At 41.0% G+C, this 13,009-nt stretch overlaps 1 long non-coding RNA gene across 2 annotated transcripts; it reads right to left on the bottom strand.

The window, feature by feature from the left end:
• Window positions 1–6,474: 6,474 nt before the first annotated feature.
• On the bottom strand, window positions 6,475–12,054 carry LOC123161112 (uncharacterized). Of its 2 annotated transcripts, XR_006480547.1 has the most exons (8): window positions 11,288–12,054; window positions 10,911–11,076; window positions 9,940–10,542; window positions 9,403–9,572; window positions 9,053–9,177; window positions 8,596–8,760; window positions 7,342–7,470; window positions 6,475–7,140 (listed from the first exon to the last, which is right to left on the bottom strand). It is a non-coding gene; the product is annotated as an uncharacterized lncRNA (long non-coding RNA). The 2 variants fall into 2 exon arrangements; XR_006480546.1 differs by having other exon boundaries at window positions 7,342–8,760.
• Between the last annotated feature and the right edge of the window lie 955 nt (window positions 12,055–13,009).

The raw sequence follows: 13,009 nt of genomic DNA, 5'->3' as shown, positions 1-13,009 counted from the left end.
AAAAAAGAAAAAAAAGAAAAACGGGGAATGGGCTGGCCCAACCGAGAGAGTTGTATTGTTCGCCTTACCAAGCGACACCTTAGGCCTTTCAGCGGTGTTTTTCTTTGGTTTTCTGGTTTTTAGCCGGTTTTATTTATTTTTTTTAGATTCTTAAAAAAATGTATTTTTGAAAAATATCGAAACATTAAATATGTGTGCGGATTTTGAAAAATGCTCGTGAATTTATTTATTGTTTGTAGATTTTAAAAATGTTCCAGAAAGTTTAAAAACGCTCACAAAAAATGTTTGCCTGTTTTGTAAATATTGTCGAATTTAGGAATCCTTGTTTCCATTTTTAGAGGTATTATTTCACCCGAAATTGAACCTGTTTTCTACCCTAGAAAATCTTTCTGCTTACCTACTTGTTGACCTTAGGATAGGAAATGCATATTACTGGAAAGCTAGCCGATTGGCTGGCACACTAGCAAAACTAGTACAATGCCCGTGCGTTGCCACGGGCTTTTGAAATATTTTGCTGGAATTACATAAACATAATGCATGTTAAATTTCATATATAAAGAAAGATAGCATGGGCACAATTGAGTAATAATTTAAATCCACTTCACTTGCAATGTAAATTGATAACAAAAAGTCAATTTGGCCATGCATACATATAAAACGATGATCTAACTAAAAATCGGTTACAAATTAGGATCTATTTAATGCGCTTAAGAAATTCTCGCACAATATCAGAAATGTTGTATTTATCTTCATTGACACAATATTTGAGCAAGTATAATAAAAAAGTCTTCCTCAACTCGTACCCATCATGCACAAGGAATATATGCAATTAGCATGAATCCTTCAGGTTGAAGGTCTTAATATGTGTAACAGGGAATACTCGGTGTACAAACCAGAAACTAATTCTTTACCATTCCACCAGATCATAACAAAAAAATAGCCAAAAAAATCTCTGCAATTTGCTAAATTAATATTATCTTGAATATATAGTGATAATACAAATAAAGTGTATTATGGTCATGATGCATGTTAGTTCCAAGGGAGTGCCTTTGCGATTAACTAACAAGAAATTTATGTTTTAGTTGAACTCGCTTGTCGCTGGTCTTCCTCCAATTTTTTGTGTTTTCTCTTCACTCGTCGATCCAACCACCTCCAATACACCCCACTTGAGAGCATCGACATCCTGGCACCCCAAACCGTCCCTATACGCAGGGCCGAATGGACCGGTCACTAACAACTATGATGTCTGAACCTCCGCCTAGTTGTTAGTGCAATGTGCGTATGCTTCAGAGATAGCAATTTCGAAGGCAACATGCATGTGCTTTCACCTCTGAAAGAGCTACAGAATATGTTGACTTACCTATGTGCACTTCCTAAATCAGGCGGAAATTTTTTATTTCTATCGGCAATATAAAAAGCTTAATATTAGGTCAAATTGAATAATACAGTAGAATTGCCATTTTAGACTTTTCATCCATCACTGAATACAAAATGAAGGGACAATGTCCACTAACCATGCAAATATGTTGACCATGGGATATTTAGGCTGGCATATATGGGAAATCAAAGCTAAAAAATGACTCAGTATGTTAGAGATAGATAAAAAATACTATAAAAGTGATAAAAACAAATCCGCAGCAACTCACGACCCCATGAACTCGTATTCTCAGGGAGCAAGCGAGTGAAGCCGCCACAGCAGGCTAGCACTGAGGGACAGGGGTGACAACTGCCTCCCCATCCAGTGCCTAGTGATTCTGCCGGCGCCACATTCATCCTGAGCCCACCAGTACCGGTCGTGTGTTGTAGAGAAACTATGAATTGAAATTATCATCGAAAGCATGAAAATGATAATGTTCCTCTCCTCTCCCCTCCCTCATGTGAAATACCCAATTCATGGTTGCCTCACTACATTAAGCATAGCTCGGATGTGCAATGTTCTCCTCCAACGCTTAACAAATTCATCATAGCTCACAACTGGACGGGCCTTGCGGGTTGAAGAAAAAAAATCCAAACCTAAACAGAAACAATAAATTGAGGACAACTACAAGGTAAAAGAGAGGAAGCACACACCTACATGCTCAAACAAAATATAAGATGCAACTACACTATATAATTTGGGAAATGCTTACCATCACCCAGCGGATCATAGTGGCCGCGTCCGCCACCTTCCCTGTGTGACACGTGTCCAATTGAGGGCGAGCATACCATCCCGTCGAACACGCTTCTGCAACAAGTGTTATGTTTCTGAAACAGACGCGGTGTTGCAATGGACTATGACGGTTTATGTTTTGCAACAAAATCTCTGTTGCAGAAATTTTTCTACAATAAGACCTTAGTTGCAAAAATTGCAAAACAAACTCGGGTAAAAAAGAAAAAAATTGCGACAAAACAGCTGCTGCAACAAGACTCGTGTTGCAAAAATAAAAGAATTTCGCAACAAAGTCTGTGTTGCAATGGTGAAGACGCATTGAGCCGCTCCATGCAACACATCATTTTGGCTAGCGACCCGGCTGATCTATTAAAAAGATCAGTCGGCGGACGTCTAGCACGCCCCATATAATTCACTCATTAAAGGAGGCATCACTCCCTGTTCAAGTCTTAGATGTAATTTAGATCAGACAATAATAATGCAACCTACACATCGAATTTATGGAAATTGAGACAAAATAATATGCACTAAGAAGTTTTAAAAATTTAATATGAGTCATACTACTATATAGTCATATTATCTGCATCGTTGGTCCTCATAGGGATATGCCATCAAAGGGTATAATGAGCTGTATTGATATAGGGTGGGCGCACTATGACGGTTTATGTTTTGCAACAAAATCTTTGTTGTAGAAATTTTTCTGCAACAAGACCTTAGTTGCAAAAATTGCAAAACAAACTTAGGTAAAAAAGGAAAAATTGCGACAAAACAGCTGCTGCAACAAGACTCGTGTTGCAAAAATAAAATAATTTCACAACAAAGTCTGTGTTGCAATGGTGAAGACGCATTCAGCCGCTCCATGCAACACATCATTTTGGCTAGCGACCCGGCTGATCTGTTAAAAAGATCAGCCGACGGACGCGTAGCACGCCCCATATAATTCACTCATTAAAGGAGGCATCACTCCCTGTTCAACTCTTAGATGTAATTTAGATCAGACAATAATAATGCAACCTGCACATTAAATTTATGGGAATTGAGACAAAACAATATGCACTAAGAAGTTTTAAAAATTCAATATGGGTCATACTACTATATAGTCATATTATCTGCATCGTTGGTCCTCATAGGGATTTGCCATCAAAGGGTATAATGAGCCGTATTGATATAGGGTGGGCGCACTATGACGGTTTATGTGTTGCAACAAAATCTCTGTTGTAGAAATTTTTCTGCAACAAGACCTTAGTTGCAAAAATTGCAAAACAAACTTAGGTAAAAAAGAAAAAATTGTGACAAAACAGCTTCTGCAACAAGACTCGTGTTGCAAAAATAAAATAATTTCGCAACAAAGTCTGTGTTGCAATGGTGAAGACGCATTCATCCGCTCCATGCAACACATCATTTTGGCTAGCGATCCGGCTGATCTGTTAAAAAGATCAGCCGGCGGACGCGTAGCACGCCCCATATAATTCACTCATTAAAGGAGGCATCACTCCCTATTCAAGTCTTAGATGTAATTTAGATCAGACAATAATAATGCAACCTGAACATCGAATTTATGGAAATTGAGACAAAACAATATGCACTAAGAAGTTTTAAAAACTCAATATGGGTCATACTACTATATAGTCATATTATCTGCATCATTGGTCCTCATAGGGATTTGCCATCAAAGGGTATAATGAGCCGTATTGATAAAGGGTGGGCGCACTATGACGGTTTATGTTTTGCAACAAAATCTCTGTTGTAGAAATTTTTCTGCAACAAGACCTTAGTTGCAAAATGTGCAAAACAAACTTAGGTAAAAAAGAAAAAAATGCGACAAAACAGCTGCTGCAACAAGACTCGTGTTGCAAAAAAATAATAATTTCGCAACAAAGTCCGTGTTGCAATGGTGAAGACGCATTCAGCCGCTCCATGCAACACATCATTTTGGCTAGCGACCCGGCTGATCTGTTAAAAAGATCAACCGACGGACGCGTAGCACGCCCCATATAATTCACTCATTAAAGGAGGCATCACTCCCTGTTCAAGTCTTAGATGTAATTTAGATCAGACAATAATAATGCAACCTGCACATCGAATTTATGGAAATTGAGACAAAATAATATGCACTAAGAAGTTTTAAAAATTCAATATGCGTCATACTACTATATAGTCACATTATCTGCATCGTTGGTCCTCATAGGGATTTGCCATCAAAGGGTATAATGAGCTGTATTGATATAAGGTGGGCGCACTATGACAGTTTATGTTTTGCAACAAAATCTCTGTTGTAGAATTTTTTCTGCAACAAGACCTTAGTTGCAAAAATTGCAAAACAAACTTAGGTAAACAAGAAAAAATTACGACAAAACAGCTGCTGCAACAAGACTCGTGTTGCAAAATAATAATAATTTCACAACAAAGTCTGTGTTGCAATGGTGAAGACGCATTCAGCCGCTCCATGCAACACATAATTTTGGCTAGCGACCCGACTGATCTGTTAAAAAGATCAGCAGGCGGACGCGTAGCACGCCCCATATAATTCACTCATTAAAGGAGGCATCACTCCCTGTTCAAGTCTTAGATGTAATTTAGATCAGACAATAATAATGCAACTTGCACATCTAATTTATGGAAATTGAGACAAAACAATATGCACTAAGAAGTTTTAAAAATTCAATATGGGTCATACTACTATATAGTCATATTATCTGCATCGTTGGTCCTCATAGGAATTTGCCATCAAAGGGTATAATGAGCCATATTGATATAGGGTGGGCGCACTATGACGGTTTATGTTTTGCAACAAAATCTCTGTTGTAGAAATTTTTCTGCAACAAGACCTTAGTTGCAAAAATTGCAAAACAAACTTAGGTAAATAAGAAGAAATTGCGATAAAACAACTGCTGCAACAAGACTCGTGTTGCAAAAAAATAATAATTTCGCAACAAAGTCTATGTTGTAATGGTGAAGACGCATTCAGCCGCTCCATGCAACACATCATTTGGCTAGCGACCCGGCTGATCTGTTAAAAAGATCAGCTGGCGGACGCGTAGCACGCCCCATATAATTCACTCATTAAAGGAGGCATCACTCCCTGTTCAAGTCTTAGATGTAATTTAGATCAGACAATAATAATGCAATATGCACATCAAATTTATGGAAATTGAGACAAAACAATATGCACTAAGAAGTTTTAAAAACTCAGTATGGGTCATACTACTATATAGTCATATTATCTGCATCGTTGGTCCTCATACGGATTTGCCATCAAAGGGTATAATGAGCCGTATTGATATAGGGTGGGCGCACTATGACGGTTTATGTTTTGCAACAAAATCTCTGTTGTAGAAATTTTTCTGCAATAAGACCTTAGTTGCAAAAATTGCAAAACAAACTTATGTAAAAAAGAAAAAATTGCGACAAAATAGCTGCTGCAACAAGACTCGTGTTGGAAAAATAAAATAATTTCGCAACAAAGTCTGTGTTGCAATGGCGAAGACGCATTCAGCCGCTCCATGCAACACATCATTTTGGCTAGCGACCCGGCTGATCTGTTAAAAAGATCAGCCGGCGGATGCGTAACACGCCTCATATAATTCACTTATTAAAGGAGGCATCACTCCCTGTTCAAGTCTTAGATGTAATTTAGATCAGACAATAATAATGCAACCTGCACATTGAATTTATGGAAATTGAGACAAAACAATATGCACTAAGAAGTTTTAAAAATTCAATATGGGTCATACTACTATATAGTCATATTATCTGCATCGTTGGTCCTCATAGGGATTTTCCATCAAAGGGTATAATGAGCCGTATTGATATAGGGTGGGTGCTTTATGTACGGTTTTTCTGACATGGAACAGTCATCATTTATTGATGGACCCATGCTGGTACTCTATGGTCTCGCTGTTTACCACTTTTTATGGACCGACTTCCACACGTTTTTGGTCCGGCTCCCAGGCATACGATGGAAGCCAGGGTAGGCGGGACTGGGATCCAGTGACTGCATTCACAACAACATGCGCCCAGTTCAGCCATCCAAATTGGTGCAAGTGAAAACAACCCCCACATTTCTTTTTGACATGAAAACTGCCCAACACTTGACTCCCATGCATTCAGCGTAACAGAACATAAAGGCAAGACTCGGTCATTACACATACAAACAACAGTTTTTGTTTGAGTCATTAAAGAGTACAAACAACATTTATATATACAGTACCACCGAATTTCATACATTTAAATTCAGACTTAGCAGTCCTTAACACATCAAAAAATAGCAGTCCTATATGTTGTACCAAATCATCAATATTTAGGCCCCGTTCGGCAATGCGCCGGCTTGTTGAAATCCGCGGATCTGCGGAGCATCGTTTCGCCCGCTCCAAGACTTTTCGCTGCAGCTCTGTCCGCTCTGGAGCGGAGCAGTGGAGTGGATGGACACCAAACGGGGCCTTACACTCAGAAAACCCATTCATCACAAGAAGTTCAGAAGCACTTAGTTAGAATTCAGTACCACTTGTCATTGACATATCAGAAGCACTTAGTTAAAATTCAGTACCACTTGTCACTGAAATTCAGAAGCACTAAACATTCATATTCTGGCCAAGTGCTACTATTGATCTCATTGCTAAACAATACAAGAAGATAAGCACGAATGTGAAAAAAAGGAAAGCATTGGAACCTCTCTAAATTGGAATGCATGCTGCCATCAGTACATATACATGATTGGGCTTTATGTGGACACATGAGCAGAGAAGATACTTCAGTTATTTGAAATCGATGCGAGTCAAGGATACTGTTTAAAGTAGGATATGCCAAATAAATTAAAGGATGCTGCAGATATGCACTTTTATTAAGACTAAGACAAGCTGTCAGGCAGTACAATTAGAGCGTCGACCCTGCCCTACCCACCAGCATGGTTCTCCATCGCAGGCATCACCTTCCCGTCCAGCTCGCACTCACCGGCTGCCTCTCCCGCGACCCGCTAGACAACTACGGGGCTCCTGCTTCCATGAAAACGCAATATAATTTATATTCACCAAGAAGCAACAGAACTAAGATCACTACATTAAATCCTAGTATGATGAACCATTTATGCCGAGATACATACGGAGCAACACATAGGTTAAAGTTAAATCTAGCGATATAGTACACTTGGCACCGGGTAAACCCCAGATTAAACAATGTGGTAGATAGTTGTTTACCTGAATGCTGACATAAGTATACCAAGTAACAAAGCTAGTTACTGGCAAAGCTCAATGCCTCCAAACCAAAGTTTAACTCCTAATACGAAATGTCTCCGAATCAAGCTAGTTGTGGCCAAACTTTGGAACCTGAAAAAATGGAGTGGAAAACAAAATTAGGAAATGCAAGAGAAAGAAAGTAACATACGATAAAATTACCTCATTGCTCCAGACATATACAGTACTGCTAAGAAATCTCCTTATTAGTTCTTTTTATAGAATTAGCCCATTGATGAGATAAAGATACTAAATATAGTTATTTCTTACAACAATCTCTGGAAGATTAGTATTACACCAAATGTTGCCAAGAAACATATACACCAGCAGAAGTGGTTCTGTTTTTGAGAACTAACTGTACAAAGAGACTTCAACTAATAAAGTAGCACATAATCCGTGATGTAATTCATAGCAGTACAGGTCCTTTGATGCTATTTGCATCAAGAAAGTGGTAAAAGAGCAACACATGAGTTCAATTCTTACCACACGAACACGAATTACCTGAAGTCTGCCAATCAAGTTGATTATAAAGATAGCAAATGAAGAAATTAGTTGCTGCCTGCCTGACTCAGGTTTGCAGCATACAAATAGATATACACAGACCATGAATGTACTATAACTTTAGAAGAATATATACATTAATCTTCCATATTGTACGAAAAACAAATTTGGAGCACAAAGTAGAGAGAAACACTTGCAACACACGTGCATGATATAAGACCACATATAACTGTGCAGCACACAGAGATCGGATGGTGCACCATGGGCTGCAGCAAGCGAGAAGAATTTCCTGGGAATGTTTCGGTGGTTCTCGCGAGGGGGTGCATGAAGGGTTGCTGAGAAGATGCCATTATTTAAAGCATTATTTGTAGTATCAATCCATAACTATGCAGATGTATTTCCATTGATTTGATAAAACGATAAAAGAAAACCATGGCCACACACTTGTGCCACCTTGGCTCTACCCTATTAGTGAAATAGAAGATAACATATTTTTAAACTTAATTATTATCAGATCAACAAAGAAAAAACCAAAAGTAATTTACTACTCCCTCCATTCCAAAATAAGAGTTGCTGAAACTCATCATGCGACGGAGGGAGTACTATAGTTTAGCACATTTCTCTTTCACAAGTATAGCAGTTGAATAATGTGCAGCAATCCGAAATCCTTCACTTACAAAGAAAGAGGGAAGACATAATACAGGCTTGTTAGCTCACCCATACACATATGAGTCAGTGATGAAGTGGATTGCCAAAAAGAACATAGGGGAAATAATCATATCCATGTGTGGCATACTCAGCTCCACCCTTTCTCATCACTATATTTGGTCACTATATTTGCTAGCACCACACCAAAAGTATGAAATTCCTCACATTGAATACCTATAAACAAAATGAGAAATAGGAGGTTATGTCAGCGACCAATAGAAATCATCGAAACTTCAGCACATCAGTACAATGTGTTGTAGATATTTGATTAATGGATGCAGTCAACTTATGCATATTTCTTCATCTTCGGATTCAAGGGTGCAGGTCCTGGATGGATTCTGTGGTGTGCCTCTATGGTCAATGCAAGCTTCGGAGAAAGAAAAGTTGAGATGTGATATCTCCAGACCAAGAACTACAGTTACAGGTTCAGATTTGCTTCAAATCATTTAGGTGCAACCAAGAATACCGAGATTAAACGTTCGCTTGTAGCCCTTGATGAATCTCAGGATCTTCTCGTTGAAATCAAAGCCGGGGTTCCAGATCAGGGACCCATACCCGAAGACCCGCACCACCATCTTGCTGTTGTTTCCCCTACAGACAGCAACAAACTGAGCGCACAAGAAGCCATTCCCCTTCCTTGAAAAATCATGTCAACATCGCCCCCAAATCAAAAGCCCCAAAACAGTTCAACAAAACCCCCCCAAAAAGGTAAGGGTAGGGGTAGGTGGATTCGGTTAGCTGGCACACCAGAAAGAATGCCGCAGGTGGGTCGGCGGCGCGTGGGGAGGAGCATGATGGGGATTTGGCTCCTCTTACCTCACCCGCGTCTCCTCTCCTCTGTCTGCAGTCTTCTCTCGTCGGATGGATAGATAGGGGTTTCTGGTCGGAGAGGGGGGAGAAGAAGACGATGGCCTTCTCACGCCCACGCCCATCGACTCCCTTGCGGCGCTCGTCCTTGCTGCCTGCGCCGCAGCCGCGGCCACGCCCTGCCAAGAGGATACAATAATAAGAAGCCAGGGGGTGAATCATTATCTTTTAGCATGGGCACCATATGTTTCAGTGTCTTGTCATTGCATTGAACAGGAAAGAAACTTCTTAGCAAAGGTGCATCACTATTACCTTCGGCGGAGCGAATATTGCCACTGAACAACACTCATGGTGCAAGATAGAAATATTATTATAAGGTAAGCTAGTTCAAGTGATCATGAATAGCAAGGGAAACAGCGTGTTTTATCACTGCTGTTATATAGTTGAAATCTTAGTGCACATCACATATATATTTTCTAGCAATACCAAGCTTGATCTCAAATAGAACATATCCACATTACCCTCAGGATAACTGAATAATAATACCTGACAGTGGGTCACCCAGTTGAATCCATCCATTTTGGAACCAAAACTGAAAGTTCCAGGTAGCTCCAGCTTGCCAAATAAAAACTGAATGATTATGATTTATGCACCTAGGTGATATATATCCCTCTGCAGATCATGATGGTTATACTGTACCTGTTGCCAACTTTGCTAGCCACATCACAGAAGTTAACACCTAAAGGGTTGAAGCACAAAATATTCAGCACTTACTATGAGTAAAGGAAAATCATAAGAAATTATATCTATGGACTTGCAAAGACAATCAAGAGCAATGGCTAATGTGAAAGCTTACACTGGGTGTATATACGACTCATCTTTTTCCACCAAATTGTCAGTGATGGCACAAACATTTGTAATTTGGAACTAACTGGACAGAAAAATAGGATGCAAATTTATGTCCTCTCGCATGAAACATATTGTTACAGCTGCAAAAATCATGTCATGGAATAGAAGCTACCATTAATCATGTTAGTGCAAGAGGCCACAAACATGCTACCTAGATACACCCTTTGGATCACCCTGGTAGCAGCCAAGCCCTCTGCCGTTCCACCAGAAGGAGATGAGATTCTTCTATCTTTTCTGCTTCTGAAAAAAACATAAAAGGCCTACAGATCAAACCATCATATATATGACCACTTCAGTTTCAATAATTTATTGATTCTCTTAAAATTAAATGATGTCTCGTCATCTTGTGTTTTCTTAAATATATAATTAATAGCCAGGGATTAGAGGCCAGATGTATGAAAAAAAATAAAGCTTGGCTGCTGCACAACCATTACCAGTTGCATGGATAGCAGTGGACAGAAAGCTAGATAAGCAAGATGTCGCTTTGCAAGCTTACTCGTGCATCAATGAACCGTTGAAGAAGTGAAATCTATCCACATACCCAGGTCGCTTTGCAAGCTTACTCTTGCATCAATAAACCGTTGAAGAAATGAAATATATACACATACCCAAGTCTATGACAGGAGCCTAGAGAGGCCATTTAGTACTGTCACCAAGGGGAGATCACTTCTTGTCGAGATCGATTGAGCCTCTTCTCGAGCTCCCGGGTCCCGATGTGTCCTGTCTTCCTCAATCTCACTCCACCATTCCTCTCCCCTTGCGGCATCCTCTCTGCTGCATAGATCATATATTGCATTTGCAGCAATATAAATGCCATTCTCAGTACTCCACAACTTACAGTAGTAAAATATCTAGCTGATTCTCTACGGTTCATTTACTTGAGAACTGCTGATAGATTTTGTTCTACATGCAAATTGAATACTGGAGAGTAGCTAAAATCGAAAGAAGAGAAGGAACAAGGATGTACACGCCTGCTGGAAAGTACCTAAAACTGAAAGAAGAAAAGGAGCAAGGATGTATGCACATGTTCCCTAAGCACTTGATGTTAGGCTCCCTCTTCCCCAAGCTCGCACCTGCACCTTCTTCTCCCTACCTCTCCTCCTCCTTGAATCTTCCTCTTTCTCTCTTTTCTACCAGGGAAAACTAAAGCCCCGCCATGGCTTGGAGCTCTCCCTGCCAGCCATGGAGACCCGCCTCTACCTACAAGGAATTCACGCCGCCGCACCAGATCCCTCCGTCTCACGCGCCCGTCCGCCATCGCACAGGTCCGGCGAGCTCCTGCCTAGGTCGCTGGATCCCTCGCTCCAGCCTTCCTCATCGTCACCGCGACCCTCGCCTGGATACCTCGCTCGGCGAGCCCCGCCTCGCCGCCCGCCTTCAGATCAACCAGATCCGTGGAGAAGGCCAGGGTGAGCTCCTTCATGGAACCGGCAGCATCGGTTGTGGCCACGGCCAGATCCGTGGAGAACGGCGACAGGATGTCGGGGAGGAAGAAGAACGGCGATGGTGGAGGTCTCCCTTTGTCGGTCTAGGAGGAGATTGATGGAGGTTGACGGTTGGTGGAAGCGATGGAGAGGAGGGCGTCGGTGGTGGCCATGGCCAAATCACGGATGAGGGGAGGCGATGGTGACGTCTTGAGGAGGAGGACGGAGAGGGCAACGGCGTCGTCGTGAGGTGGAGAGCCTGATCAGGGATTGGGATGCGGCGGCGGGTGCGGCTGGAGGCGTGGAGACGAGGGTTAGCTAGGGTTCGAGGGAGGGACGGAGCCACGTTCGTGCGGGCAAGTGCATCGAGGGCACGACGGTGCGAGAGTCTGGCTAATTTTTGTAGGTTAACCGTCGTAGATTCTTTTAGGATGATTTTCTGTCGATGAACGGTAGTGTTTCACAACGGGCCTCGTGGTAGTATATTGTTTTTCTGTTGGTCTCGAGGGAGGAAGGGGGAAACCGCTGGGTAGTGGGAGGTGGGATCGAGGACGAAAATTAACCGTATCTGGTGGGACCAAAATTGACCGGCGGAGACTACCAACTACTACATTAGGAGTAGAGATAGTTAGAGTTGGCTGTAATAGAACCCCCATGAAACCTGTGAATATTTCAGAGAGTATGCAAAGGTGGGAAAAATGTACATTTTGTATTATTTCTTCGAAAACTTGCTTACGTTTCACTTCCCTTCACCAACCTAAGAGGGTAGTAATGGCTTAGAATCTCTAAGATATCAACGTAAACTTAATAATAAAAGGTCACCGAAAAGGCATGAAACCACGTAGTAAACTCTATAAAATCGCTACCCTAAAAAACCACCATGCCCTTCACCTCTTGGGCCAGGCCCATATCCATCGCACTATGTGAACACCAATATTTTGACGCAATTGAATGTCAAATAAGGTTCACCACTATGTGGGGGAGTGAGTAGGAATGAAAGTGGAATGAAAATTGTCTGACGACAATGGATAGGAAATGTGGAAGCAAAAACAAAAACAAAAATGGAACAATGTTTTCTATTGGAACTGACACAGAGAAACAACTTTCTGCTTTTGTGAACATGGAATTTCTATAGGCCTATGGCTGCTTTGTAGACCAGCTAGCAAACAAGACACAATGGCATAATTAATAGAATGGTCGATGTAAATCCCATCTTCTACGATCATGCACGTACTCAATTAGATCCAAACGCTATTGTCAAGTACTGCCGCAATACTACGTTA

The sequence above is a fragment of the Triticum aestivum genome, chromosome 7B (assembly GCF_018294505.1).
Source record: "Triticum aestivum cultivar Chinese Spring chromosome 7B, IWGSC CS RefSeq v2.1, whole genome shotgun sequence".
Classification (NCBI taxonomy): Eukaryota; Viridiplantae; Streptophyta; class Magnoliopsida; order Poales; family Poaceae; genus Triticum; species Triticum aestivum.
The sequence above is the reverse complement of the archived record's forward strand: the minus strand, read 5'-3'. Positions and strand labels throughout refer to the sequence as shown.